The sequence below is a fragment of the Ranitomeya variabilis genome, chromosome 1 (genome assembly GCF_051348905.1).
Source record: "Ranitomeya variabilis isolate aRanVar5 chromosome 1, aRanVar5.hap1, whole genome shotgun sequence".
NCBI classification, from domain to species: domain Eukaryota; kingdom Metazoa; phylum Chordata; class Amphibia; order Anura; family Dendrobatidae; genus Ranitomeya; species Ranitomeya variabilis.
This window is the reverse complement of record NC_135232.1, coordinates 390121832-390147153: the sequence shown is the minus strand read 5'-3', so window position 1 is coordinate 390147153 and position 25322 is coordinate 390121832. Positions and strand designations below refer to the sequence as shown.

General features: G+C 35.7%; 17 non-coding genes across 17 annotated transcripts; all 17 read right to left on the bottom strand.

Annotated features, from left to right (window-relative positions):
- Nucleotides 1-556: 556 nt before the first annotated feature.
- Nucleotides 557-629, bottom strand: TRNAT-UGU (transfer RNA threonine (anticodon UGU)). Its single transcript has one exon. It is a non-coding gene; the product is annotated as a tRNA-Thr (tRNA).
- Nucleotides 630-1161: 532 nt separating this feature from the next.
- On the bottom strand, nt 1162-1234 carry TRNAT-CGU (transfer RNA threonine (anticodon CGU)). Its single transcript has one exon. It is a non-coding gene; the product is annotated as a tRNA-Thr (tRNA).
- A 2169-nt stretch (nt 1235-3403) lies between these two features.
- Nucleotides 3404-3476, bottom strand: TRNAT-UGU (transfer RNA threonine (anticodon UGU)). Its single transcript has one exon. It is a non-coding gene; the product is annotated as a tRNA-Thr (tRNA).
- Nucleotides 3477-4008: 532 nt separating this feature from the next.
- On the bottom strand, nt 4009-4081 carry TRNAT-CGU (transfer RNA threonine (anticodon CGU)). The gene has a single exon. It is a non-coding gene; the product is annotated as a tRNA-Thr (tRNA).
- A 2169-nt stretch (nt 4082-6250) lies between these two features.
- TRNAT-UGU (transfer RNA threonine (anticodon UGU)) lies at nt 6251-6323 on the bottom strand. The gene has a single exon. It is a non-coding gene; the product is annotated as a tRNA-Thr (tRNA).
- Nucleotides 6324-6855: 532 nt separating this feature from the next.
- On the bottom strand, nt 6856-6928 carry TRNAT-CGU (transfer RNA threonine (anticodon CGU)). The gene has a single exon. It is a non-coding gene; the product is annotated as a tRNA-Thr (tRNA).
- Nucleotides 6929-9097: 2169 nt separating this feature from the next.
- Nucleotides 9098-9170, bottom strand: TRNAT-UGU (transfer RNA threonine (anticodon UGU)). The gene has a single exon. It is a non-coding gene; the product is annotated as a tRNA-Thr (tRNA).
- A 540-nt stretch (nt 9171-9710) lies between these two features.
- On the bottom strand, nt 9711-9783 carry TRNAT-CGU (transfer RNA threonine (anticodon CGU)). The gene has a single exon. It is a non-coding gene; the product is annotated as a tRNA-Thr (tRNA).
- Nucleotides 9784-11952: 2169 nt separating this feature from the next.
- Nucleotides 11953-12025, bottom strand: TRNAT-UGU (transfer RNA threonine (anticodon UGU)). The gene has a single exon. It is a non-coding gene; the product is annotated as a tRNA-Thr (tRNA).
- Nucleotides 12026-14127: 2102 nt separating this feature from the next.
- On the bottom strand, nt 14128-14200 carry TRNAT-CGU (transfer RNA threonine (anticodon CGU)). Its single transcript has one exon. It is a non-coding gene; the product is annotated as a tRNA-Thr (tRNA).
- A 2105-nt stretch (nt 14201-16305) lies between these two features.
- On the bottom strand, nt 16306-16378 carry TRNAT-UGU (transfer RNA threonine (anticodon UGU)). Its single transcript has one exon. It is a non-coding gene; the product is annotated as a tRNA-Thr (tRNA).
- Nucleotides 16379-16910: 532 nt separating this feature from the next.
- Nucleotides 16911-16983, bottom strand: TRNAT-CGU (transfer RNA threonine (anticodon CGU)). Its single transcript has one exon. It is a non-coding gene; the product is annotated as a tRNA-Thr (tRNA).
- Nucleotides 16984-19151: 2168 nt separating this feature from the next.
- On the bottom strand, nt 19152-19224 carry TRNAT-UGU (transfer RNA threonine (anticodon UGU)). Its single transcript has one exon. It is a non-coding gene; the product is annotated as a tRNA-Thr (tRNA).
- Nucleotides 19225-19756: 532 nt separating this feature from the next.
- Nucleotides 19757-19829, bottom strand: TRNAT-CGU (transfer RNA threonine (anticodon CGU)). The gene has a single exon. It is a non-coding gene; the product is annotated as a tRNA-Thr (tRNA).
- A 2105-nt stretch (nt 19830-21934) lies between these two features.
- TRNAT-UGU (transfer RNA threonine (anticodon UGU)) lies at nt 21935-22007 on the bottom strand. The gene has a single exon. It is a non-coding gene; the product is annotated as a tRNA-Thr (tRNA).
- A 532-nt stretch (nt 22008-22539) lies between these two features.
- Nucleotides 22540-22612, bottom strand: TRNAT-CGU (transfer RNA threonine (anticodon CGU)). Its single transcript has one exon. It is a non-coding gene; the product is annotated as a tRNA-Thr (tRNA).
- Nucleotides 22613-24780: 2168 nt separating this feature from the next.
- Nucleotides 24781-24853, bottom strand: TRNAT-UGU (transfer RNA threonine (anticodon UGU)). The gene has a single exon. It is a non-coding gene; the product is annotated as a tRNA-Thr (tRNA).
- Between the last annotated feature and the right edge of the window lie 469 nt (nt 24854-25322).

Here is a 25322-nt window from a genome sequence, read left to right as displayed (position 1 = left end):
AATTCATTAAAAAACTGAGTGTGTGCGCAGTCCAACACTTCAAACAAAACTTGTGTTTTTTGAACTCCTAGTGGTGTTTGGAAAAGTTTTGATCAAAATTTCCTGAAAAAACCTCAGTGTGAATCTTTAGGTTATTTGCAGATGGAATTTTATTAAGGCATTTAAAAACAATGAGTTTTGCAAGCAGAACCCACTTAGGAAAACACCACTTTATTAGGTACTTTTGGGAAGAGTTTTTATGTTCATGATGTGTTTCCTGGGGATTTTTTGCAGAGTTTGCAATGAGATTTTCATTCTTAAAGCCTTTTTTGCAGATTTTTGATTTGAATGTGCCTAGTTTGGAGTAGTTTTCCTCAGGATCCGCTTCACAGAAGCAACAAGTATTTTTTTTACTTGCTACCACGTTTTTTTGCAAACCTGAAATGGATGAAAACTCTCCAAGTAATGTAATTATTATGTCTGAACATTTTTTTCTCAGTATAATAAACCTTCAACTAAGCAGGTATTTTTAAAGATAAGCTCAAGAATTAAACTATTCAGTTTCAAAATAACACAAAGGCTCCAGTGAGAATTGAACTCACGACCCCTGGTTTACAAGACCAGTGCTCTAACCACTGAGCTATGAAGCCAGCGAAACTTTGACACATCTTTTGATCTCTATTTCGAACAGTGCAATAGCCATTCAGGTGCATTACCAACACAAGTCCTTTCATTTCTAGTTTGAAATCACACTCTTAACGTAATGTCCCATCACCAACAAACCAACAACTGCTCTTGCAACGCAAAAGCATGACTTGCAAACATTCTAAAGCTTCAGTTCTATAACTGACTACCTGTTTATTGGCAATCTGATGTGCAAAAAAATGAAATCAGATGGATTGGCAAAGAAAAGAATTCTACTGCTTGCTTTAATAAAATATGTAATTCTTTATATTACAAAATCACACATCAAGAATTGATGAAGAAGGGTCATTAGACTCCTAAAGCTCTGATAGAGGTGGCATAAGAAAGGACTTTGACACACGTTACCCGAATGTCATATATGATCAAGGTCTTATCCAGAACTTTTGAAAAGGATCAACATCAATATTGAATCGCACCAACTTTGTACCACTGACCAAACAGATAAGCAATTTTCATATGAGAGACAAAGAGTTTTTAAGGCTTCAGTGAGAGTCGAACTCACGACCCCTGGTTTACGAGACCAGTGCTCTAACCTCTGAGCTATGAAGCCATTGAAAAGGAAGAATTTCTAAAGCGATGTAGGGATTAGCCTGTTAGAGGTATGCATATGCTCAGTAACTCCTAAGGATCATTTACTATGCTACATGGGAGAAATGCAAAGAAACTGTACAAAGATTTTTCTTTAGGTACCAATTTGACATTGACATGGGAAAAACATCAACTTGAAATGCATATGAAAACTTACAACCCATACAAGCAATGATTGTAAGGTAAGGCATGGTAAAAAATGTAAAGAGAAGCACGATGATTTATTTATATTTTCAATTGTACCAAATTTAAGAATGATTTCATAAACTTTTTTCATGTCAGTATTAATCTATGTGCAAATGGAGTTTTATGGAGCCATTCAAAAAAGATGAGTTTTTCAAGTGGAAACTTTTTACGAAAGCAAATTTTAAAGCAAATCTGCTCTAAAGTCTTTGTCTCCACATAGCATTAGATCTCTGGCCATGATTTTCATTTACATTTTCAATTATGCCAAATTTAAGAATGATGTCTGAATTTTTTTGTGTCTGTATTAGGATATATGCAGATGGAGTTTTATTGAGGCATTCAAAAAAGAAGACTTTTTAAAGCAAAAACACCCTTTCATTGGGGAGCTTTTAAAGGAGGTTTAGCTTTATAAAGTGGTTCCTAAAGCACTTTTTGAGAGTTCTTGAAGTGTTTTTGAAGAGTTTTTTTCTAAAGCTTTTTCTTTGCAGCCTTTTGATTTACAGTATCTACTTTAGAGCAAATTCCATCAGGATCTGCTTCAAAGATGCAATATCCCCTATTATTTTCACCTGGCATTTTTCAAACCCTGAAGTGGAATAAATCACTCAAAATAGCTATGAGTGTGTGTTCACACTAAGTTATATTTTTCCTGCATTTTCAGGGCAGAAACTCTACAAGACTATGTGCACACAGAGGTTTTTAGCTGAGTTTTCAGAGCAGAATCTGGGCAGAAACTCCAAATTTTTGAGGAGCTATGAGATTTGCAGGAGCATTTGTAGAGTTTCCACTCAGTTTCAACTAGGTGGCTATGTGCACATGATGTCTTTTTTCAGGCAGCTTCCGCCATTGGAATCATTTGAAAACACTATCAAACATTGCTCAAAAGAATGAACATAAGCAATTCTATGTAAAACTGACTTGCTCTGTCTATGTTGAGGTTTTTGAATGTCTTTTGACCACTTCAGGTTTCTAAAAACGCCAAGCGGTTAAAAGAAGTCACATGTCCATTCTATTAGCGTTTTCCACCAGGAACATGCTGTGTATTTTACAGTACAAATCAGTGGAAAAGCTCAATACATGCCTGGACTTCAAAAATACTTTTTTTTTGAGTGTTTTGCCATTGATTTTGCTTAAAAGAGCTAACTGTTTCTTATTTTTTCAATGGAGTGAAAAATGCGACCAGAAAAAAAGACTTCACCGAAACCATGGGAAAACCTTCCGAAAAAAGCCATCTCAAAATTGTCCAGGAAACAACCCAAAAAATGATACAAAAGACGATTCAGGGGAAGAAATGTCCTAAATTTCTTGAAAAGTCTTCTGCGTGAAAAACTCATCAAGTACTCCTGAGTTTAAAAGCCGTCATATGCACATACCAGTTCCTGTTCCAAAAATTCATTAAAAAACTGAGTGTGTGCGCAGTCCAACACTTCAAACAAAACTTGTGTTTTTTGAACTCCTAGTGGTGTTTGGAAAAGTTTTGATCAAAATTTCCTGAAAAAACCTCAGTGTGAATCTTTAGGTTATTTGCAGATGGAATTTTATTAAGGCATTTAAAAACAATGAGTTTTGCAAGCAGAACCCACTTAGGAAAACACCACTTTATTAGGTACTTTTGGGAAGAGTTTTTATGTTCATGATGTGTTTCCTGGGGATTTTTTGCAGAGTTTGCAATGAGATTTTCATTCTTAAAGCCTTTTTTGCAGATTTTTGATTTGAATGTGCCTAGTTTGGAGTAGTTTTCCTCAGGATCCGCTTCACAGAAGCAACAAGTATTTTTTTTACTTGCTACCACGTTTTTTTGCAAACCTGAAATGGATGAAAACTCTCCAAGTAATGTAATTATTATGTCTGAACATTTTTTTCTCAGTATAATAAACCTTCAACTAAGCAGGTATTTTTAAAGATAAGCTCAAGAATTAAACTATTCAGTTTCAAAATAACACAAAGGCTCCAGTGAGAATTGAACTCACGACCCCTGGTTTACAAGACCAGTGCTCTAACCACTGAGCTATGAAGCCAGCGAAACTTTGACACATCTTTTGATCTCTATTTCGAACAGTGCAATAGCCATTCAGGTGCATTACCAACACAAGTCCTTTCATTTCTAGTTTGAAATCACACTCTTAACGTAATGTCCCATCACCAACAAACCAACAACTGCTCTTGCAACGCAAAAGCATGACTTGCAAACATTCTAAAGCTTCAGTTCTATAACTGACTACCTGTTTATTGGCAATCTGATGTGCAAAAAAATGAAATCAGATGGATTGGCAAAGAAAAGAATTCTACTGCTTGCTTTAATAAAATATGTAATTCTTTATATTACAAAATCACACATCAAGAATTGATGAAGAAGGGTCATTAGACTCCTAAAGCTCTGATAGAGGTGGCATAAGAAAGGACTTTGACACACGTTACCCGAATGTCATATATGATCAAGGTCTTATCCAGAACTTTTGAAAAGGATCAACATCAATATTGAATCGCACCAACTTTGTACCACTGACCAAACAGATAAGCAATTTTCATATGAGAGACAAAGAGTTTTTAAGGCTTCAGTGAGAGTCGAACTCACGACCCCTGGTTTACGAGACCAGTGCTCTAACCTCTGAGCTATGAAGCCATTGAAAAGGAACAATTTCTAAAGCGATGTAGGGATTAGCCTGTTAGAGGTATGCATATGCTCAGTAACTCCTAAGGATCATTTACTATGCTACATGGGAGAAATGCAAAGAAACTGTACAAAGATTTTTCTTTAGGTACCAATTTGACATTGACATGGGAAAAACATCAACTTGAAATGCATATGAAAACTTACAACCCATACAAGCAATGATTGTAAGGTAAGGCATGGTAAAAAATGTAAAGAGAAGCACGATGATTTATTTATATTTTCAATTGTACCAAATTTAAGAATGATTTCATAAACTTTTTTCATGTCAGTATTAATCTATGTGCAAATGGAGTTTTATGGAGCCATTCAAAAAAGATGAGTTTTTCAAGTGGAAACTTTTTACGAAAGCAAATTTTAAAGCAAATCTGCTCTAAAGTCTTTGTCTCCACATAGCATTAGATCTCTGGCCATGATTTTCATTTACATTTTCAATTATGCCAAATTTAAGAATGATGTCTGAATTTTTTTGTGTCTGTATTAGGATATATGCAGATGGAGTTTTATTGAGGCATTCAAAAAAGAAGACTTTTTAAAGCAAAAACACCCTTTCATTGGGGAGCTTTTAAAGGAGGTTTAGCTTTATAAAGTGGTTCCTAAAGCACTTTTTGAGAGTTCTTGAAGTGTTTTTGAAGAGTTTTTTTCTAAAGCTTTTTCTTTGCAGCCTTTTGATTTACAGTATCTACTTTAGAGCAAATTCCATCAGGATCTGCTTCAAAGATGCAATATCCCCTATTATTTTCACCTGGCATTTTTCAAACCCTGAAGTGGAATAAATCACTCAAAATAGCTATGAGTGTGTGTTCACACTAAGTTATATTTTTCCTGCATTTTCAGGGCAGAAACTCTACAAGACTATGTGCACACAGAGGTTTTTAGCTGAGTTTTCAGAGCAGAATCTGGGCAGAAACTCCAAATTTTTGAGGAGCTATGAGATTTGCAGGAACATTTGTAGAGTTTCCACTCAGTTTCAACTAGGTGGCTATGTGCACATGATGTCTTTTTTCAGGCAGCTTCCGCCATTGGAATCATTTGAAAACACTATCAAACATTGCTCAAAAGAATGAACATAAGCAATTCTATGTAAAACTGACTTGCTCTGTCTATGTTGAGGTTTTTGAATGTCTTTTGACCACTTCAGGTTTCTAAAAACGCCAAGCGGTTAAAAGAAGTCACATGTCCATTCTATTAGCGTTTTCCACCAGGAACATGCTGTGTATTTTACAGTACAAATCAGTGGAAAAGCTCAATACATGCCTGGACTTCAAAAATACTTTTTTTTTGAGTGTTTTGCCATTGATTTTGCTTAAAAGAGCTAACTGTTTCTTATTTTTTCAATGGAGTGAAAAATGCGACCAGAAAAAAAGACTTCACCGAAACCATGGGAAAACCTTCCGAAAAAAGCCATCTCAAAATTGTCCAGGAAACAACCCAAAAAATGATACAAAAGACGATTCAGGGGAAGAAATGTCCTAAATTTCTTGAAAAGTCTTCTGCGTGAAAAACTCATCAAGTTCTCCTGAGTTTAAAAGCCATCATATGCACATACCAGTTCCTGTTCCAAAAATTCATTAAAAAACTGAGTGTGTGCGCAGTCCAACACTTCAAACAAAACTTGTGTTTTTTGAACTCCTAGTGGTGTTTGGAAAAGTTTTGATCAAAATTTCCTGAAAAAACCTCAGTGTGAATCTTTAGGTTATTTGCAGATGGAATTTTATTAAGGCATTTAAAAACAATGAGTTTTGCAAGCAGAACCCACTTAGGAAAACACCACTTTATTAGGTACTTTTGGGAAGAGTTTTTATGTTCATGATGTGTTTCCTGGGGATTTTTTGCAGAGTTTGCAATGAGATTTTCATTCTTAAAGCCTTTTTTGCAGATTTTTGATTTGAATGTGCCTAGTTTGGAGTAGTTTTCCTCAGGATCCGCTTCACAGAAGCAACAAGTATTTTTTTTACTTGCTACCACGTTTTTTTGCAAACCTGAAATGGATGAAAACTCTCCAAGTAATGTAATTATTATGTCTGAACATTTTTTTCTCAGTATAATAAACCTTCAACTAAGCAGGTATTTTTAAAGATAAGCTCAAGAATTAAACTATTCAGTTTCAAAATAACACAAAGGCTCCAGTGAGAATTGAACTCACGACCCCTGGTTTACAAGACCAGTGCTCTAACCACTGAGCTATGAAGCCAGCGAAACTTTGACACATCTTTTGATCTCTATTTCGAACAGTGCAATAGCCATTCAGGTGCATTACCAACACAAGTCCTTTCATTTCTAGTTTGAAATCACACTCTTAACGTAATGTCCCATCACCAACAAACCAACAACTGCTCTTGCAATGCAAAAGCATGACTTGCAAACATTCTAAAGCTTCAGTTCTATAACTGACTACCTGTTTATTGGCAATCTGATGTGCAAAAAAATGAAATCAGATGGATTGGCAAAGAAAAGAATTCTACTGCTTGCTTTAATAAAATATGTAATTCTTTATATTACAAAATCACACATCAAGAATTGATGAAGAAGGGTCATTAGACTCCTAAAGCTCTGATAGAGGTGGCATAAGAAAGGACTTTGACACACGTTACCCGAATGTCATATATGATCAAGGTCTTATCCAGAACTTTTGAAAAGGATCAACATCAATATTGAATCGCACCAACTTTGTACCACTGACCAAACAGATAAGCAATTTTCATATGAGAGACAAAGAGTTTTTAAGGCTTCAGTGAGAGTCGAACTCACGACCCCTGGTTTACGAGACCAGTGCTCTAACCTCTGAGCTATGAAGCCATTGAAAAGGAACAATTTCTAAAGCGATGTAGGGATTAGCCTGTTAGAGGTATGCATATGCTCAGTAACTCCTAAGGATCATTTACTATGCTACATGGGAGAAATGCAAAGAAACTGTACAAAGATTTTTCTTTAGGTACCAATTTGACATTGACATGGGAAAAACATCAACTTGAAATGCATATGAAAACTTACAACCCATACAAGCAATGATTGTAAGGTAAGGCATGGTAAAAAATGTAAAGAGAAGCACGATGATTTATTTATATTTTCAATTGTACCAAATTTAAGAATGATTTCATAAACTTTTTTCATGTCAGTATTAATCTATGTGCAAATGGAGTTTTATGGAGCCATTCAAAAAAGATGAGTTTTTCAAGTGGAAACTTTTTACGAAAGCAAATTTTAAAGCAAATCTGCTCTAAAGTCTTTGTCTCCACATAGCATTAGATCTCTGGCCATGATTTTCATTTACATTTTCAATTATGCCAAATTTAAGAATGATGTCTGAATTTTTTTGTGTCTGTATTAGGATATATGCAGATGGAGTTTTATTGAGGCATTCAAAAAAGAAGACTTTTTAAAGCAAAAACACCCTTTCATTGGGGAGCTTTTAAAGGAGGTTTAGCTTTATAAAGTGGTTCCTAAAGCACTTTTTGAGAGTTCTTGAAGTGTTTTTGAAGAGTTTTTTTCTAAAGCTTTTTCTTTGCAGCCTTTTGATTTACAGTATCTACTTTAGAGCAAATTCCATCAGGATCTGCTTCAAAGATGCAATATCCCCTATTATTTTCACCTGGCATTTTTCAAACCCTGAAGTGGAATAAATCACTCAAAATAGCTATGAGTGTGTGTTCACACTAAGTTATATTTTTCCTGCATTTTCAGGGCAGAAACTCTACAAGACTATGTGCACACAGAGGTTTTTAGCTGAGTTTTCAGAGCAGAATCTGGGCAGAAACTCCAAATTTTTGAGGAGCTATGAGATTTGCAGGAACATTTGTAGAGTTTCCACTCAGTTTCAACTAGGTGGCTATGTGCACATGATGTCTTTTTTCAGGCAGCTTCCGCCATTGGAATCATTTGAAAACACTATCAAACATTGCTCAAAAGAATGAACATAAGCAATTCTATGTAAAACTGACTTGCTCTGTCTATGTTGAGGTTTTTGAATGTCTTTTGACCACTTCAGGTTTCTAAAAACGCCAAGCGGTTAAAAGAAGTCACATGTCCATTCTATTAGCGTTTTCCACCAGGAACATGCTGTGTATTTTACAGTACAAATCAGTGGAAAAGCTCAATACATGCCTGGACTTCAAAAATACTTTTTTTTTGAGTGTTTTGCCATTGATTTTGCTTAAAAGAGCTAACTGTTTCTTATTTTTTCAATGGAGTGAAAAATGCGACCAGAAAAAAAGACTTCACCGAAACCATGGGAAAACCTTCCGAAAAAAGCCATCTCAAAATTGTCCAGGAAACAACCCAAAAAATGATACAAAAGACGATTCAGGGGAAGAAATGTCCTAAATTTCTTGAAAAGTCTTCTGCGTGAAAAACTCATCAAGTTCTCCTGAGTTTAAAAGCCATCATATGCACATACCAGTTCCTGTTCCAAAAATTCATTAAAAAACTGAGTGTGTGCGCAGTCCAACACTTCAAACAAAACTTGTGTTTTTTGAACTCCTAGTGGTGTTTGGAAAAGTTTTGATCAAAATTTCCTGAAAAAACCTCAGTGTGAATCTTTAGGTTATTTGCAGATGGAATTTTATTAAGGCATTTAAAAACAATGAGTTTTGCAAGCAGAACCCACTTAGGAAAACACCACTTTATTAGGTACTTTTGGGAAGAGTTTTTATGTTCATGATGTGTTTCCTGGGGATTTTTTGCAGAGTTTGCAATGAGATTTTCATTCTTAAAGCCTTTTTTGCAGATTTTTGATTTGAATGTGCCTAGTTTGGAGTAGTTTTCCTCAGGATCCGCTTCACAGAAGCAACAAGTATTTTTTTTACTTGCTACCACGTTTTTTTGCAAACCTGAAATGGATGAAAACTCTCCAAGTAATGTAATTATTATGTCTGAACATTTTTTTCTCAGTATAATAAACCTTCAACTAAGCAGGTATTTTTAAAGATAAGCTCAAGAATTAAACTATTCAGTTTCAAAATAACACAAAGGCTCCAGTGAGAATTGAACTCACGACCCCTGGTTTACAAGACCAGTGCTCTAACCACTGAGCTATGAAGCCAGCGAAACTTTGACACATCTTTTGATCTCTATTTCGAACAGTGCAATAGCCATTCAGGTGCATTACCAACACAAGTCCTTTCATTTCTAGTTTGAAATCACACTCTTAACGTAATGTCCCATCACCAACAAACCAACAACTGCTCTTGCAATGCAAAAGCATGACTTGCAAACATTCTAAAGCTTCAGTTCTATAACTGACTACCTGTTTATTGGCAATCTGATGTGCAAAAAAATGAAATCAGATGGATTGGCAAAGAAAAGAATTCTACTGCTTGCTTTAATAAAATATGTAATTCTTTATATTACAAAATCACACATCAAGAATTGATGAAGAAGGGTCATTAGACTCCTAAAGCTCTGATAGAGGTGGCATAAGAAAGGACTTTGACACACGTTACCCGAATGTCATAAATGATCAAGGTCTTATCCAGAACTTTTGAAAAGGATCAACATCAATATTGAATCGCACCAACTTTGTACCACTGATAAGCAATTTGTACAGATAAGCAATTTGTATATGAGAGACAAAGAGTTTTTAAGGCTTCAGTGAGAGTCAAACTCACGACCCCTGGTTTACGAGACCAGTGCTCTAACCTCTGAGCTATGAAGCCATTGAAAAGGAAGAATTTCTAAAGCGATGTAGGGATTAGCCTGTTAGAGGTATGCATATGCTCAGTAACTCCTAAGGATCATTTACTATGCTACATGGGAGAAATGCAAAGAAACTGTACAAAGATTTTTCTTTAGGTACCAATTTGACATTGACATGGGAAAAACATCAACTTGAAATGCATATGAAAACTTACAACCCATACAAGCAATGATTGTAAGGTAAGGCATGGTAAAAAATGTAAAGAGAAGCACGATGATTTATTTATATTTTCAATTGTACCAAATTTAAGAATGATTTCATAAACTTTTTTCATGTCAGTATTAATCTATGTGCAAATGGAGTTTTATGGAGCCATTCAAAAAAGATGAGTTTTTCAAGTGGAAACTTTTTACGAAAGCAAATTTTAAAGCAAATCTGCTCTAAAGTCTTTGTCTCCACATAGCATTAGATCTCTGGCCATGATTTTCATTTACATTTTCAATTATGCCAAATTTAAGAATGATGTCTGAATTTTTTTGTGTCTGTATTAGGATATATGCAGATGGAGTTTTATTGAGGCATTCAAAAAAGAAGACTTTTTAAAGCAAAAACACCCTTTCATTGGGGAGCTTTTAAAGGAGGTTTAGCTTTATAAAGTGGTTCCTAAAGCACTTTTTGAGAGTTCTTGAAGTGTTTTTGAAGAGTTTTTTTCTAAAGCTTTTTCTTTGCAGCCTTTTGATTTACAGTATCTACTTTAGAGCAAATTCCATCAGGATCTGCTTCAAAGATGCAATATCCCCTATTATTTTCACCTGGCATTTTTCAAACCCTGAAGTGGAATAAATCACTCAAAATAGCTATGAGTGTGTGTTCACACTAAGTTATATTTTTCCTGCATTTTCAGGGCAGAAACTCTACAAGACTATGTGCACACAGAGGTTTTTAGCTGAGTTTTCAGAGCAGAATCTGGGCAGAAACTCCAAATTTTTGAGGAGCTATGAGATTTGCAGGAGCATTTGTAGAGTTTCCACTCAGTTTCAACTAGGTGGCTATGTGCACATGATGTCTTTTTTCAGGCAGCTTCCGCCATTGGAATCATTTGAAAACACTATCAAACATTGCTCAAAAGAATGAACATAAGCAATTCTATGTAAAACTGACTTGCTCTGTCTATGTTGAGGTTTTTGAATGTCTTTTGACCACTTCAGGTTTCTAAAAACGCCAAGCGGTTAAAAGAAGTCACATGTCCATTCTATTAGCGTTTTCCACCAGGAACATGCTGTGTATTTTACAGTACAAATCAGTGGAAAAGCTCAATACATGCCTGGACTTCAAAAAGACTTTTTTTTTGAGTGTTTTGCCATTGATTTTGCTTAAAAGAGCTAACTGTTTCTTATTTTTTCAATGGAGTGAAAAATGCGACCAGAAAAAAAGACTTCACCGAAACCATGGGAAAACCTTCCGAAAAAAGCCATCTCAAAATTGTCCAGGAAACAACCCAAAAAATGATACAAAAGACGATTCAGGGGAAGAAATGTCCTAAATTTCTTGAAAAGTCTTCTGCGTGAAAAACACATCAAGTTCTCCTGAGTTTAAAAGCCGTCATATGCACATACCAGTTCCTGTTCCAAAAATTCATTAAAAAACTGAGTGTGTGCGCAGTCCAACACTTCAAACAAAACTTGTGTTTTTTGAACTCCTAGTGGTGTTTGGAAAAGTTTTGATCAAAATTTCCTGAAAAAACCTCAGTGTGAATCTTTAGGTTATTTGCAGATGGAATTTTATTAAGGCATTTAAAAACAATGAGTTTTGCAAGCAGAACCCACTTAGGAAAACACCACTTTATTAGGTACTTTTGGGAAGAGTTTTTATGTTCATGATGTGTTTCCTGGGGATTTTTTGCAGAGTTTGCAATGAGATTTTCATTCTTAAAGCCTTTTTTGCAGATTTTTGATTTGAATGTGCCTAGTTTGGAGTAGTTTTCCTCAGGATCCGCTTCACAGAAGCAACAAGTATTTTTTTTACTTGCTACCACGTTTTTTTGCAAACCTGAAATGGATGAAAACTCTCCAAGTAATGTAATTATTATGTCTGAACATTTTTTTCTCAGTATAATAAACCTTCAACTAAGCAGGTATTTTTAAAGATAAGCTCAAGAATTAAACTATTCAGTTTCAAAATAACACAAAGGCTCCAGTGAGAATTGAACTCACGACCCCTGGTTTACAAGACCAGTGCTCTAACCACTGAGCTATGAAGCCAGCGAAACTTTGACACATCTTTTGATCTCTATTTCGAACAGTGCAATAGCCATTCAGGTGCATTACCAACACAAGTCCTTTCATTTCTATAACAACTGATACCGCGCTTGGGTGATACAGACAGAACCTGGCTAGCAAAAAACCAAAACCACATGAATATATGGCAATAGGTGATAGGCTATACGTTGTGACCAATCCAAATATAAGCTAATATGCGAGCCTTCACCCTGCGTATTGTTGAGACCGTGCATTCAATTGTATGTTGCTTGCAATATGATACCATGGACACATATAGTGCCCGTACCTTATGCGTTACTTATATACTAAAATGAACTCGGTAACGGCCGTGCATAAGTTCTTACCGAATAGAGGTATGGTTTGCAGGGAACAGATATATTGTGTTGTGATCCCGCTGGTCTGCTCGTTGTGATTCCTGGAGGTGATGTGTCTTATTCCCCCAATAGACCCGGCAGGTGCGAGGATGAGATGACCTGCGTTTGTTGGTGGACAGGTGGGCAGACGAGGGTTGGTGCCGCCTGGAGCCGTGCAGGTCTAATAGCTGTAGCTGCTCAGTGTAGAGCCAGGAAGACGTCCCGGCCGGAGGCGTCCCTGGTTACACTGAAGAAAAAAATGGCCGCCGCTGACAAGCAGCGTGTGACGTCACGAGCCTACGGAGCCCTGCTAGGACAAAAAGACTAACCAACGCGTTTCGAAGGGTAATCGCCCTTCTTCATCAGGGTTGATGCCCTATCTGGGAACTCCTCTATTTTATACCTCCACTGCGCACCTGTGCCTGCCCCTCAGGGCTTGAGGTCCCACCCCACCTGCCTTACTTAATATAGGTCTAAAATAACAGCCTATTTGTCGCACCACATTAATATTACCCTATCATATCAAGGTTGTAAAAAATATACGCTTCCTGTCAACTATTTATTAGGACCTCCAAACAAAAACTAGCTCTGGACCATATTCAGAATGGTGTATACCACATTAAAAATATAAATATATGTTTATTAAATAAATATTTGTCATACTGAGCAGATATGCATAAAAATATAAAAATATGCAAATATAAGAAAAATACAAAATATATGAGAACTATCTTTATTATTTAAAATCATGTATTCAAATATGGACCAGTACTGGTCCATATTTGAATACATGATTTTAAATAATAAAGAACGAGCAGACCAGCGGGATCACAACACAATATATCTGTTCCCTGCAAACCATACCTCTATTCGGTAAGAACTTATGCACGGCCGTTACCGAGTTCATTTTAGTATATAAGTAACGCATAAGGTACGGGCACTATATGTGTCCATGGTATCATATTGCAAGCAACATACAATTGAATGCACGGTCTCAACAATACGCAGGGTGAAGGCTCGCATATTAGCTTATATTTGGATTGGTCACAACGTATAGCCTATCACCTATTGCCATATATTCATGTGGTTTTGGTTTTTTGCTAGCCAGGTTCTGTCTGTATCACCCAAGCGCGGTATCAGTTGTTATATGTATTTGTTTTTCATAGAAGTGGCACATTCTTTGGTGTTACCAGCAGCTGGGTGATCCCATTGGTTATCCCCACTCAGGGAGTGGGCAATAGTGGCGAGCGCCAGTGTCGTTTGTATATTTATTGGTATCCTTTCATTTCTAGTTTGAAATCACACTCTTAACGTAATGTCCCATCACCAACAAACCAACAACTGCTCTTGCAACGCAAAAGCATGACTTGCAAACATTCTAAAGCTTCAGTTCTATAACTGACTACCTGTTTATTGGCAATCTGATGTGCAAAAAAATGAAATCAGATGGATTGGCAAAGAAAAGAATTCTACTGCTTGCTTTAATAAAATATGTAATTCTTTATATTACAAAATCACACATCAAGAATTGATGAAGGGTCATTAGACTCCTAAAGCTCTGATAGAGGTGGCATAAGAAAGGACTTTGACACACGTTACCCGAATGTCATATATGATCAAGGTCTTATCCAGAACTTTTGAAAAGGATCAACATCAATATTGAATCGCACCAACTTTGTACCACTGACCAAACAGATAAGCAATTTTCATATGAGAGACAAAGAGTTTTTAAGGCTTCAGTGAGAGTCGAACTCACGACCCCTGGTTTACGAGACCAGTGCTCTAACCTCTGAGCTATGAAGCCATTGAAAAGGAACAATTTCTAAAGCGATGTAGGGATTAGCCTGTTAGAGGTATGCATATGCTCAGTAACTCCTAAGGATCATTTACTATGCTACATGGGAGAAATGCAAAGAAACTGTACAAAGATTTTTCTTTAGGTACCAATTTGACATTGACATGGGAAAAACATCAACTTGAAATGCATATGAAAACTTACAACCCATACAAGCAATGATTGTAAGGTAAGGCATGGTAAAAAATGTAAAGAGAAGCACGATGATTTATTTATATTTTCAATTGTACCAAATTTAAGAATGATTTCATAAACTTTTTTCATGTCAGTATTAATCTATGTGCAAATGGAGTTTTATGGAGCCATTCAAAAAAGATGAGTTTTTCAAGTGGAAACTTTTTACGAAAGCAAATTTTAAAGCAAATCTGCTCTAAAGTCTTTGTCTCCACATAGCATTAGATCTCTGGCCATGATTTTCATTTACATTTTCAATTATGCCAAATTTAAGAATGATGTCTGAATTTTTTTGTGTCTGTATTAGGATATATGCAGATGGAGTTTTATTGAGGCATTCAAAAAAGAAGACTTTTTAAAGCAAAAACACCCTTTCATTGGGGAGCTTTTAAAGGAGGTTTAGCTTTATAAAGTGGTTCCTAAAGCACTTTTTGAGAGTTCTTGAAGTGTTTTTGAAGAGTTTTTTTCTAAAGCTTTTTCTTTGCAGCCTTTTGATTTACAGTATCTACTTTAGAGCAAATTCCATCAGGATCTGCTTCAAAGATGCAATATCCCCTATTATTTTCACCTGGCATTTTTCAAACCCTGAAGTGGAATAAATCACTCAAAATAGCTATGAGTGTGTGTTCACACTAAGTTATATTTTTCCTGCATTTTCAGGGCAGAAACTCTACAAGACTATGTGCACACAGAGGTTTTTAGCTGAGTTTTCAGAGCAGAATCTGGGCAGAAACTCCAAATTTTTGAGGAGCTATGAGATTTGCAGGAGCATTTGTAGAGTTTCCACTCAGTTTCAACTAGGTGGCTATGTGCACATGATGTCTTTTTTCAGGCAGCTTCCGCCATTGGAATCATTTGAAAACACTATCAAACATTGCTCAAAAGAATGAACATAAGCAATTCTATGTAAAACTGACTTGCTCTGTCTATGTTGAGGTTTTTGAATGTCTTTTGACCACTTCAGGTTTCTAAAAACGCCAAGCGGTTAAAAGAAGTCACATGTCCATTCTATTAGCGTTTTCCACCAGGAACATGCTGTGTATTTTACAGTACAAATCAGTGGAAAAGCTCAATACATGCCTGGACTTCAAAAAGACTTTTTTTTTGAGTGTTTTGCCATTGATTTTGCTTAAAAGAGCTAACTGTTTCTTATTTTTTCAATGGAGTGAAAAATGCAACCAGAAAAAAAGACAAAAAATGATACAAAAGACGATTCAGGGGAAGAAATGTCCTAAATTTCTTGAAAAGTCTTCTGCGTGAAAAACTCATCAAGTTCTCCTGAGTTTAAAAGCCATCATATGCACATACCAGTTCCTGTTCCAAAAATTCATTAAAAAACTGAGTGTGTGCGCAGTCCAACACTTCAAACAAAACTTGTGTTTTTTGAACTCCTAGTGGTGTTTGGAAAAGTTTTGATCAAAATTTCCTGAAAAAACCTCAGTGTGAATCTTTAGGTTATTTGCAGATGGAATTTTATTAAGGCATTTAAAAACAATGAGTTTTGCAAGCAGAACCCACTTAGGAAAACACCACTTTATTAGGTACTTTTGGGAAGAGTTTTTATGTTCATGATGTGTTTCCTGGGGATTTTTTGCAGAGTTTGCAATGAGATTTTCATTCTTAAAGCCTTTTTTGCAGATTTTTGATTTGAATGTGCCTAGTTTGGAGTAGTTTTCCTCAGGATCCGCTTCACAGAAGCAACAAGTATTTTTTTTACTTGCTACCACGTTTTTTTGCAAACCTGAAATGGATGAAAACTCTCCAAGTAATGTAATTATTATGTCTGAACATTTTTTTCTCAGTATAATAAACCTTCAACTAAGCAGGTATTTTTAAAGATAAGCTCAAGAATTAAACTATTCAGTTTCAAAATAACACAAAGGCTCCAGTGAGAATTGAACTCACGACCCCTGGTTTACAAGACCAGTGCTCTAACCACTGAGCTATGAAGCCAGCGAAACTTTGACACATCTTTTGATCTCTATTTCGAACAGTGCAATAGCCATTCAGGTGCATTACCAACACAAGTCCTTTCATTTCTAGTTTGAAATCACACTCTTAACGTAATGTCCCATCACCAACAAACCAACAACTGCTCTTGCAACGCAAAAGCATGACTTGCAAACATTCTAAAGCTTCAGTTCTATAACTGACTACCTGTTTATTGGCAATCTGATGTGCAAAAAAATGAAATCAGATGGATTGGCAAAGAAAAGAATTCTACTGCTTGCTTTAATAAAATATGTAATTCTTTATATTACAAAATCACACATCAAGAATTGATGAAGAAGGGTCATTAGACTCCTAAAGCTCTGATAGAGGTGGCATAAGAAAGGACTTTGACACACGTTACCCGAATGTCATATATGATCAAGGTCTTATCCAGAACTTTTGAAAAGGATCAACATCAATATTGAATCGCACCAACTTTGTACCACTGACCAAACAGATAAGCAATTTTCATATGAGAGACAAAGAGTTTTTAAGGCTTCAGTGAGAGTCGAACTCACGACCCCTGGTTTACGAGACCAGTGCTCTAACCTCTGAGCTATGAAGCCATTGAAAAGGAACAATTTCTAAAGCGATGTAGGGATTAGCCTGTTAGAGGTATGCATATGCTCAGTAACTCCTAAGGATCATTTACTATGCTACATGGGAGAAATGCAAAGAAACTGTACAAAGATTTTTCTTTAGGTACCAATTTGACATTGACATGGGAAAAACATCAACTTGAAATGCATATGAAAACTTACAACCCATACAAGCAATGATTGTAAGGTAAGGCATGGTAAAAAATGTAAAGAGAAGCACGATGATTTATTTATATTTTCAATTGTACCAAATTTAAGAATGATTTCATAAACTTTTTTCATGTCAGTATTAATCTATGTGCAAATGGAGTTTTATGGAGCCATTCAAAAAAGATGAGTTTTTCAAGTGGAAACTTTTTACGAAAGCAAATTTTAAAGCAAATCTGCTCTAAAGTCTTTGTCTCCACATAGCATTAGATCTCTGGCCATGATTTTCATTTACATTTTCAATTATGCCAAATTTAAGAATGATGTCTGAATTTTTTTGTGTCTGTATTAGGATATATGCAGATGGAGTTTTATTGAGGCATTCAAAAAAGAAGACTTTTTAAAGCAAAAACACCCTTTCATTGGGGAGCTTTTAAAGGAGGTTTAGCTTTATAAAGTGGTTCCTAAAGCACTTTTTGAGAGTTCTTGAAGTGTTTTTGAAGAGTTTTTTTCTAAAGCTTTTTCTTTGCAGCCTTTTGATTTACAGTATCTACTTTAGAGCAAATTCCATCAGGATCTGCTTCAAAGATGCAATATCCCCTATTATTTTCACCTGGCATTTTTCAAACCCTGAAGTGGAATAAATCACTCAAAATAGCTATGAGTGTGTGTTCACACTAAGTTATATTTTTCCTGCATTTTCAGGGCAGAAACTCTACAAGACTATGTGCACACAGAGGTTTTTAGCTGAGTTTTCAGAGCAGAATCTGGGCAGAAACTCCAAATTTTTGAGGAGCTATGAGATTTGCAGGAGCATTTGTAGAGTTTCCACTCAGTTTCAACTAGGTGGCTATGTGCACATGATGTCTTTTTTCAGGCAGCTTCCGCCATTGGAATCATTTGAAAACACTATCAAACATTGCTCAAAAGAATGAACATAAGCAATTCTATGTAAAACTGACTTGCTCTGTCTATGTTGAGGTTTTTGAATGTCTTTTGACCACTTCAGGTTTCTAAAAACGCCAAGCGGTTAAAAGAAGTCACATGTCCATTCTATTAGCGTTTTCCACCAGGAACATGCTGTGTATTTTACAGTACAAATCAGTGGAAAAGCTCAATACATGCCTGGACTTCAAAAATACTTTTTTTTTGAGTGTTTTGCCATTGATTTTGCTTAAAAGAGCTAACTGTTTCTTCTTTTTTCAATGGAGTGAAAAATGCAACCAGAAAAAAAGACTTCACCGAAACCATGGGAAAACCTTCCGAAAAAAGCCGTCTCAAAATTGTCCAGGAAACAACCAAAAAAATGATACAAAAGACGATTCAGGGGAAGAAATTTCCTAAATTTCTTGAAAAGTCTTCTGCGTGAAAAACTCATCAACTTCTCCTGAGTTTAAAAGCCGTCATATGCACATACCAGTTCCTGTTCCAAAAATTCATTAAAAAACTGAGTGTGTGCGCAGTCCAACACTTCAAACAAAACTTGTGTTTTTTGAACTCCTAGCGGTGTTTGGAAAAGTGTTGATCAAAATTTCCTGAAAAAACCTCAGTGTGAATCTTTAGGTTATTTGCAGATGGAATTTTATTAAGGCATTTAAAAACAATGAGTTTTGCAAGCAGAACCCACTTAGGAAAACACCACTTTATTAGGTACTTTTGGGAAGAGTTTTTATGTTCATGATGTGTTTCCTGGGGATTTTTTGCAGAGTTTGCAATGAGATTTTCATTCTTAAAGCCTTTTTTGCAGATTTTTGATTTGAATGTGCCTAGTTTGGAGTAGTTTTCCTCAGGATCCGCTTCACAGAAGCAACAAGTATTTTTTTTACTTGCTACCACTTTTTTTGCAAACCTGAAATGGATGAAAACTCTCCAAGTAATGTAATTATTATGTCTGAACATTTTTTTCTCAGTATAATAAACCTTCAACTAAGCAGGTATTTTTAAAGATAAGCTCAAGAATTAAACTATTCAGTTTCAAAATAACACAAAGGCTCCAGTGAGAATTGAACTCACGACCCCTGGTTTACAAGACCAGTGCTCTAACCACTGAGCTATGAAGCCAGCGAAACTTTGACACATCTTTTGATCTCTATTTCGAACAGTGCAATAGCCATTCAGGTGCATTACCAACACAAGTCCTTTCATTTCTAGTTTGAAATCACACTCTTAACGTAATGTCCCATCACCAACAAACCAACAACTGCTCTTGCAACGCAAAAGCATGACTTGCAAACATTCTAAAGCTTCAGTTCTATAACTGACTACCTGTTTATTGGCAATCTGATGTGCAAAAAAATGAAATCAGATGGATTGGCAAAGAAAAGAATTCTACTGCTTGCTTTAATAAAATATGTAATTCTTTATATTACAAAATCACACATCAAGAATTGATGAAGAAGGGTCATTAGACTCCTAAAGCTCTGATAGAGGTGGCATAAGAAAGGACTTTGACACACGTTACCCGAATGTCATATATGATCAAGGTCTTATCCAGAACTTTTGAAAAGGATCAACATCAATATTGAATCGCACCAACTTTGTACCACTGACCAAACAGATAAGCAATTTTCATATGAGAGACAAAGAGTTTTTAAGGCTTCAGTGAGAGTCGAACTCACGACCCCTGGTTTACGAGACCAGTGCTCTAACCTCTGAGCTATGAAGCCATTGAAAAGGAACAATTTCTAAAGCGATGTAGGGATTAGCCTGTTAGAGGTATGCATATGCTCAGTAACTCCTAAGGATCATTTACTATGCTACATGGGAGAAATGCAAAGAAACTGTACAAAGATTTTTCTTTAGGTACCAATTTGACATTGACATGGGAAAAACATCAACTTGAAATGCATATGAAAACTTACAACCCATACAAGCAATGATTGTAAGGTAAGGCATGGTAAAAAATGTAAAGAGAAGCACGATGATTTATTTATATTTTCAATTGTACCAAATTTAAGAATGATTTCATAAACTTTTTTCATGTCAGTATTAATCTATGTGCAAATGGAGTTTTATGGAGCCATTCAAAAAAGATGAGTTTTTCAAGTGGAAACTTTTTACGAAAGCAAATTTTAAAGCAAATCTGCTCTAAAGTCTTTGTCTCCACATAGCATTAGATCTCTGGCCATGATTTTCATTTACATTTTCAATTATGCCAAATTTAAGAATGATGTCTGAATTTTTTTGTGTCTGTATTAGGATATATGCAGATGGAGTTTTATTGAGGCATTCAAAAAAGAAGACTTTTTAAAGCAAAAACACCCTTTCATTGGGGAGCTTTTAAAGGAGGTTTAGCTTTATAAAGTGGTTCCTAAAGCACTTTTTGAGAGTTCTTGAAGTGTTTTTGAAGAGTTTTTTTCTAAAGCTTTTTCTTTGCAGCCTTTTGATTTACAGTGTCTACTTTAGAGCAAATTCCATCAGGATCTGCTTCAAAGATGCAATATCCCCTATTATTTTCACCTGGCATTTTTCAAACCCTGAAGTGGAATAAATCACTCAAAATAGCTATGAGTGTGTGTTCACACTAAGTTATATTTTTCCTGCATTTTCAGGGCAGAAACTCTACAAGACTATGTGCACACAGAGGTTTTTAGCTGAGTTTTCAGAGCAGAATCTGGGCAGAAACTCCAAATTTTTGAGGAGCTATGAGATTTGCAGGAGCATTTGTAGAGTTTCCACTCAGTTTCAACTAGGTGGCTATGTGCACATGATGTCTTTTTTCAGGCAGCTTCCGCCATTGGAATCATTTGAAAACACTATCAAACATTGCTCAAAAGAATGAACATAAGCAATTCTATGTAAAACTGACTTGCTCTGTCTATGTTGAGGTTTTTGAATGTCTTTTGACCACTTCAGGTTTCTAAAAACGCCAAGCGGTTAAAAGAAGTCACATGTCCATTCTATTAGCGTTTTCCACCAGGAACATGCTGTGTATTTTACAGTACAAATCAGTGGAAAAGCTCAATACATGCCTGGACTTCAAAAAGACTTTTTTTTTGAGTGTTTTGCCATTGATTTTGCTTAAAAGAGCTAACTGTTTCTTATTTTTTCAATGGAGTGAAAAATGCAACCAGAAAAAAAGACAAAAAATGATACAAAAGACGATTCAGGGGAAGAAATGTCCTAAATTTCTTGAAAAGTCTTCTGCGTGAAAAACTCATCAAGTTCTCCTGAGTTTAAAAGCCATCATATGCACATACCAGTTCCTGTTCCAAAAATTCATTAAAAAACTGAGTGTGTGCGCAGTCCAACACTTCAAACAAAACTTGTGTTTTTTGAACTCCTAGTGGTGTTTGGAAAAGTTTTGATCAAAATTTCCTGAAAAAACCTCAGTGTGAATCTTTAGGTTATTTGCAGATGGAATTTTATTAAGGCATTTAAAAACAATGAGTTTTGCAAGCAGAACCCACTTAGGAAAACACCACTTTATTAGGTACTTTTGGGAAGAGTTTTTATGTTCATGATGTGTTTCCTGGGGATTTTTTGCAGAGTTTGCAATGAGATTTTCATTCTTAAAGCCTTTTTTGCAGATTTTTGATTTGAATGTGCCTAGTTTGGAGTAGTTTTCCTCAGGATCCGCTTCACAGAAGCAACAAGTATTTTTTTTACTTGCTACCACGTTTTTTTGCAAACCTGAAATGGATGAAAACTCTCCAAGTAATGTAATTATTATGTCTGAACATTTTTTTCTCAGTATAATAAACCTTCAACTAAGCAGGTATTTTTAAAGATAAGCTCAAGAATTAAACTATTCAGTTTCAAAATAACACAAAGGCTCCAGTGAGAATTGAACTCACGACCCCTGGTTTACAAGACCAGTGCTCTAACCACTGAGCTATGAAGCCAGCGAAACTTTGACACATCTTTTGATCTCTATTTCGAACAGTGCAATAGCCATTCAGGTGCATTACCAACACAAGTCCTTTCATTTCTAGTTTGAAATCACACTCTTAACGTAATGTCCCATCACCAACAAACCAACAACTGCTCTTGCAACGCAAAAGCATGACTTGCAAACATTCTAAAGCTTCAGTTCTATAACTGACTACCTGTTTATTGGCAATCTGATGTGCAAAAAAATGAAATCAGATGGATTGGCAAAGAAAAGAATTCTACTGCTTGCTTTAATAAAATATGTAATTCTTTATATTACAAAATCACACATCAAGAATTGATGAAGAAGGGTCATTAGACTCCTAAAGCTCTGATAGAGGTGGCATAAGAAAGGACTTTGACACACGTTACCCGAATGTCATATATGATCAAGGTCTTATCCAGAACTTTTGAAAAGGATCAACATCAATATTGAATCGCACCAACTTTGTACCACTGACCAAACAGATAAGCAATTTTCATATGAGAGACAAAGAGTTTTTAAGGCTTCAGTGAGAGTCGAACTCACGACCCCTGGTTTACGAGACCAGTGCTCTAACCTCTGAGCTATGAAGCCATTGAAAAGGAACAATTTCTAAAGCGATGTAGGGATTAGCCTGTTAGAGGTATGCATATGCTCAGTAACTCCTAAGGATCATTTACTATGCTACATGGGAGAAATGCAAAGAAACTGTACAAAGATTTTTCTTTAGGTACCAATTTGACATTGACATGGGAAAAACATCAACTTGAAATGCATATGAAAACTTACAACCCATACAAGCAATGATTGTAAGGTAAGGCATGGTAAAAAATGTAAAGAGAAGCACGATGATTTATTTATATTTTCAATTGTACCAAATTTAAGAATGATTTCATAAACTTTTTTCATGTCAGTATTAATCTATGTGCAAATGGAGTTTTATGGAGCCATTCAAAAAAGATGAGTTTTTCAAGTGGAAACTTTTTACGAAAGCAAATTTTAAAGCAAATCTGCTCTAAAGTCTTTGTCTCCACATAGCATTAGATCTCTGGCCATGATTTTCATTTACATTTTCAATTATGCCAAATTTAAGAATGATGTCTGAATTTTTTTGTGTCTGTATTAGGATATATGCAGATGGAGTTTTATTGAGGCATTCAAAAAAGAAGACTTTTTAAAGCAAAAACACCCTTTCATTGGGGAGCTTTTAAAGGAGGTTTAGCTTTATAAAGTGGTTCCTAAAGCACTTTTTGAGAGTTCTTGAAGTGTTTTTGAAGAGTTTTTTTCTAAAGCTTTTTCTTTGCAGCCTTTTGATTTACAGTATCTACTTTAGAGCAAATTCCATCAGGATCTGCTTCAAAGATGCAATATCCCCTATTATTTTCACCTGGCATTTTTCAAACCCTGAAGTGGAATAAATCACTCAAAATAGCTATGAGTGTGTGTTCACACTAAGTTATATTTTTCCTGCATTTTCAGGGCAGAAACTCTACAAGACTATGTGCACACAGAGGTTTTTAGCTGAGTTTTCAGAGCAGAATCTGGGCAGAAACTCCAAATTTTTGAGGAGCTATGAGATTTGCAGGAGCATTTGTAGAGTTTCCACTCAGTTTCAACTAGGTGGCTATGTGCACATGATGTCTTTTTTCAGGCAGCTTCCGCCATTGGAATCATTTGAAAACACTATCAAACATTGCTCAAAAGAATGAACATAAGCAATTCTATGTAAAACTGACTTGCTCTGTCTATGTTGAGGTTTTTGAATGTCTTTTGACCACTTCAGGTTTCTAAAAACGCCAAGCGGTTAAAAGAAGTCACATGTCCATTCTATTAGCGTTTTCCACCAGGAACATGCTGTGTATTTTACAGTACAAATCAGTGGAAAAGCTCAATACATGCCTGGACTTCAAAAATACTTTTTTTTTGAGTGTTTTGCCATTGATTTTGCTTAAAAGAGCTAACTGTTTCTTCTTTTTTCAATGGAGTGAAAAATGCAACCAGAAAAAAAGACTTCACCGAAACCATGGGAAAACCTTCCGAAAAAAGCCGTCTCAAAATTGTCCAGGAAACAACCAAAAAAATGATACAAAAGACGATTCAGGGGAAGAAATTTCCTAAATTTCTTGAAAAGTCTTCTGCGTGAAAAACTCATCAACTTCTCCTGAGTTTAAAAGCCGTCATATGCACATACCAGTTCCTGTTCCAAAAATTCATTAAAAAACTGAGTGTGTGCGCAGTCCAACACTTCAAACAAAACTTGTGTTTTTTGAACTCCTAGCGGTGTTTGGAAAAGTGTTGATCAAAATTTCCTGAAAAAACCTCAGTGTGAATCTTTAGGTTATTTGCAGATGGAATTTTATTAAGGCATTTAAAAACAATGAGTTTTGCAAGCAGAACCCACTTAGGAAAACACCACTTTATTAGGTACTTTTGGGAAGAGTTTTTATGTTCATGATGTGTTTCCTGGGGATTTTTTGCAGAGTTTGCAATGAGATTTTCATTCTTAAAGCCTTTTTTGCAGATTTTTGATTTGAATGTGCCTAGTTTGGAGTAGTTTTCCTCAGGATCCGCTTCACAGAAGCAACAAGTATTTTTTTTACTTGCTACCACTTTTTTTGCAAACCTGAAATGGATGAAAACTCTCCAAGTAATGTAATTATTATGTCTGAACATTTTTTTCTCAGTATAATAAACCTTCAACTAAGCAGGTATTTTTAAAGATAAGCTCAAGAATTAAACTATTCAGTTTCAAAATAACACAAAGGCTCCAGTGAGAATTGAACTCACGACCCCTGGTTTACAAGACCAGTGCTCTAACCACTGAGCTATGAAGCCAGCGAAACTTTGACACATCTTTTGATCTCTATTTCGAACAGTGCAATAGCCATTCAGGTGCATTACCAACACAAGTCCTTTCATTTCTAGTTTGAAATCACACTCTTAACGTAATGTCCCATCACCAACAAACCAACAACTGCTCTTGCAACGCAAAAGCATGACTTGCAAACATTCTAAAGCTTCAGTTCTATAACTGACTACCTGTTTATTGGCAATCTGATGTGCAAAAAAATGAAATCAGATGGATTGGCAAAGAAAAGAATTCTACTGCTTGCTTTAATAAAATATGTAATTCTTTATATTACAAAATCACACATCAAGAATTGATGAAGAAGGGTCATTAGACTCCTAAAGCTCTGATAGAGGTGGCATAAGAAAGGACTTTGACACACGTTACCCGAATGTCATATATGATCAAGGTCTTATCCAGAACTTTTGAAAAGGATCAACATCAATATTGAATCGC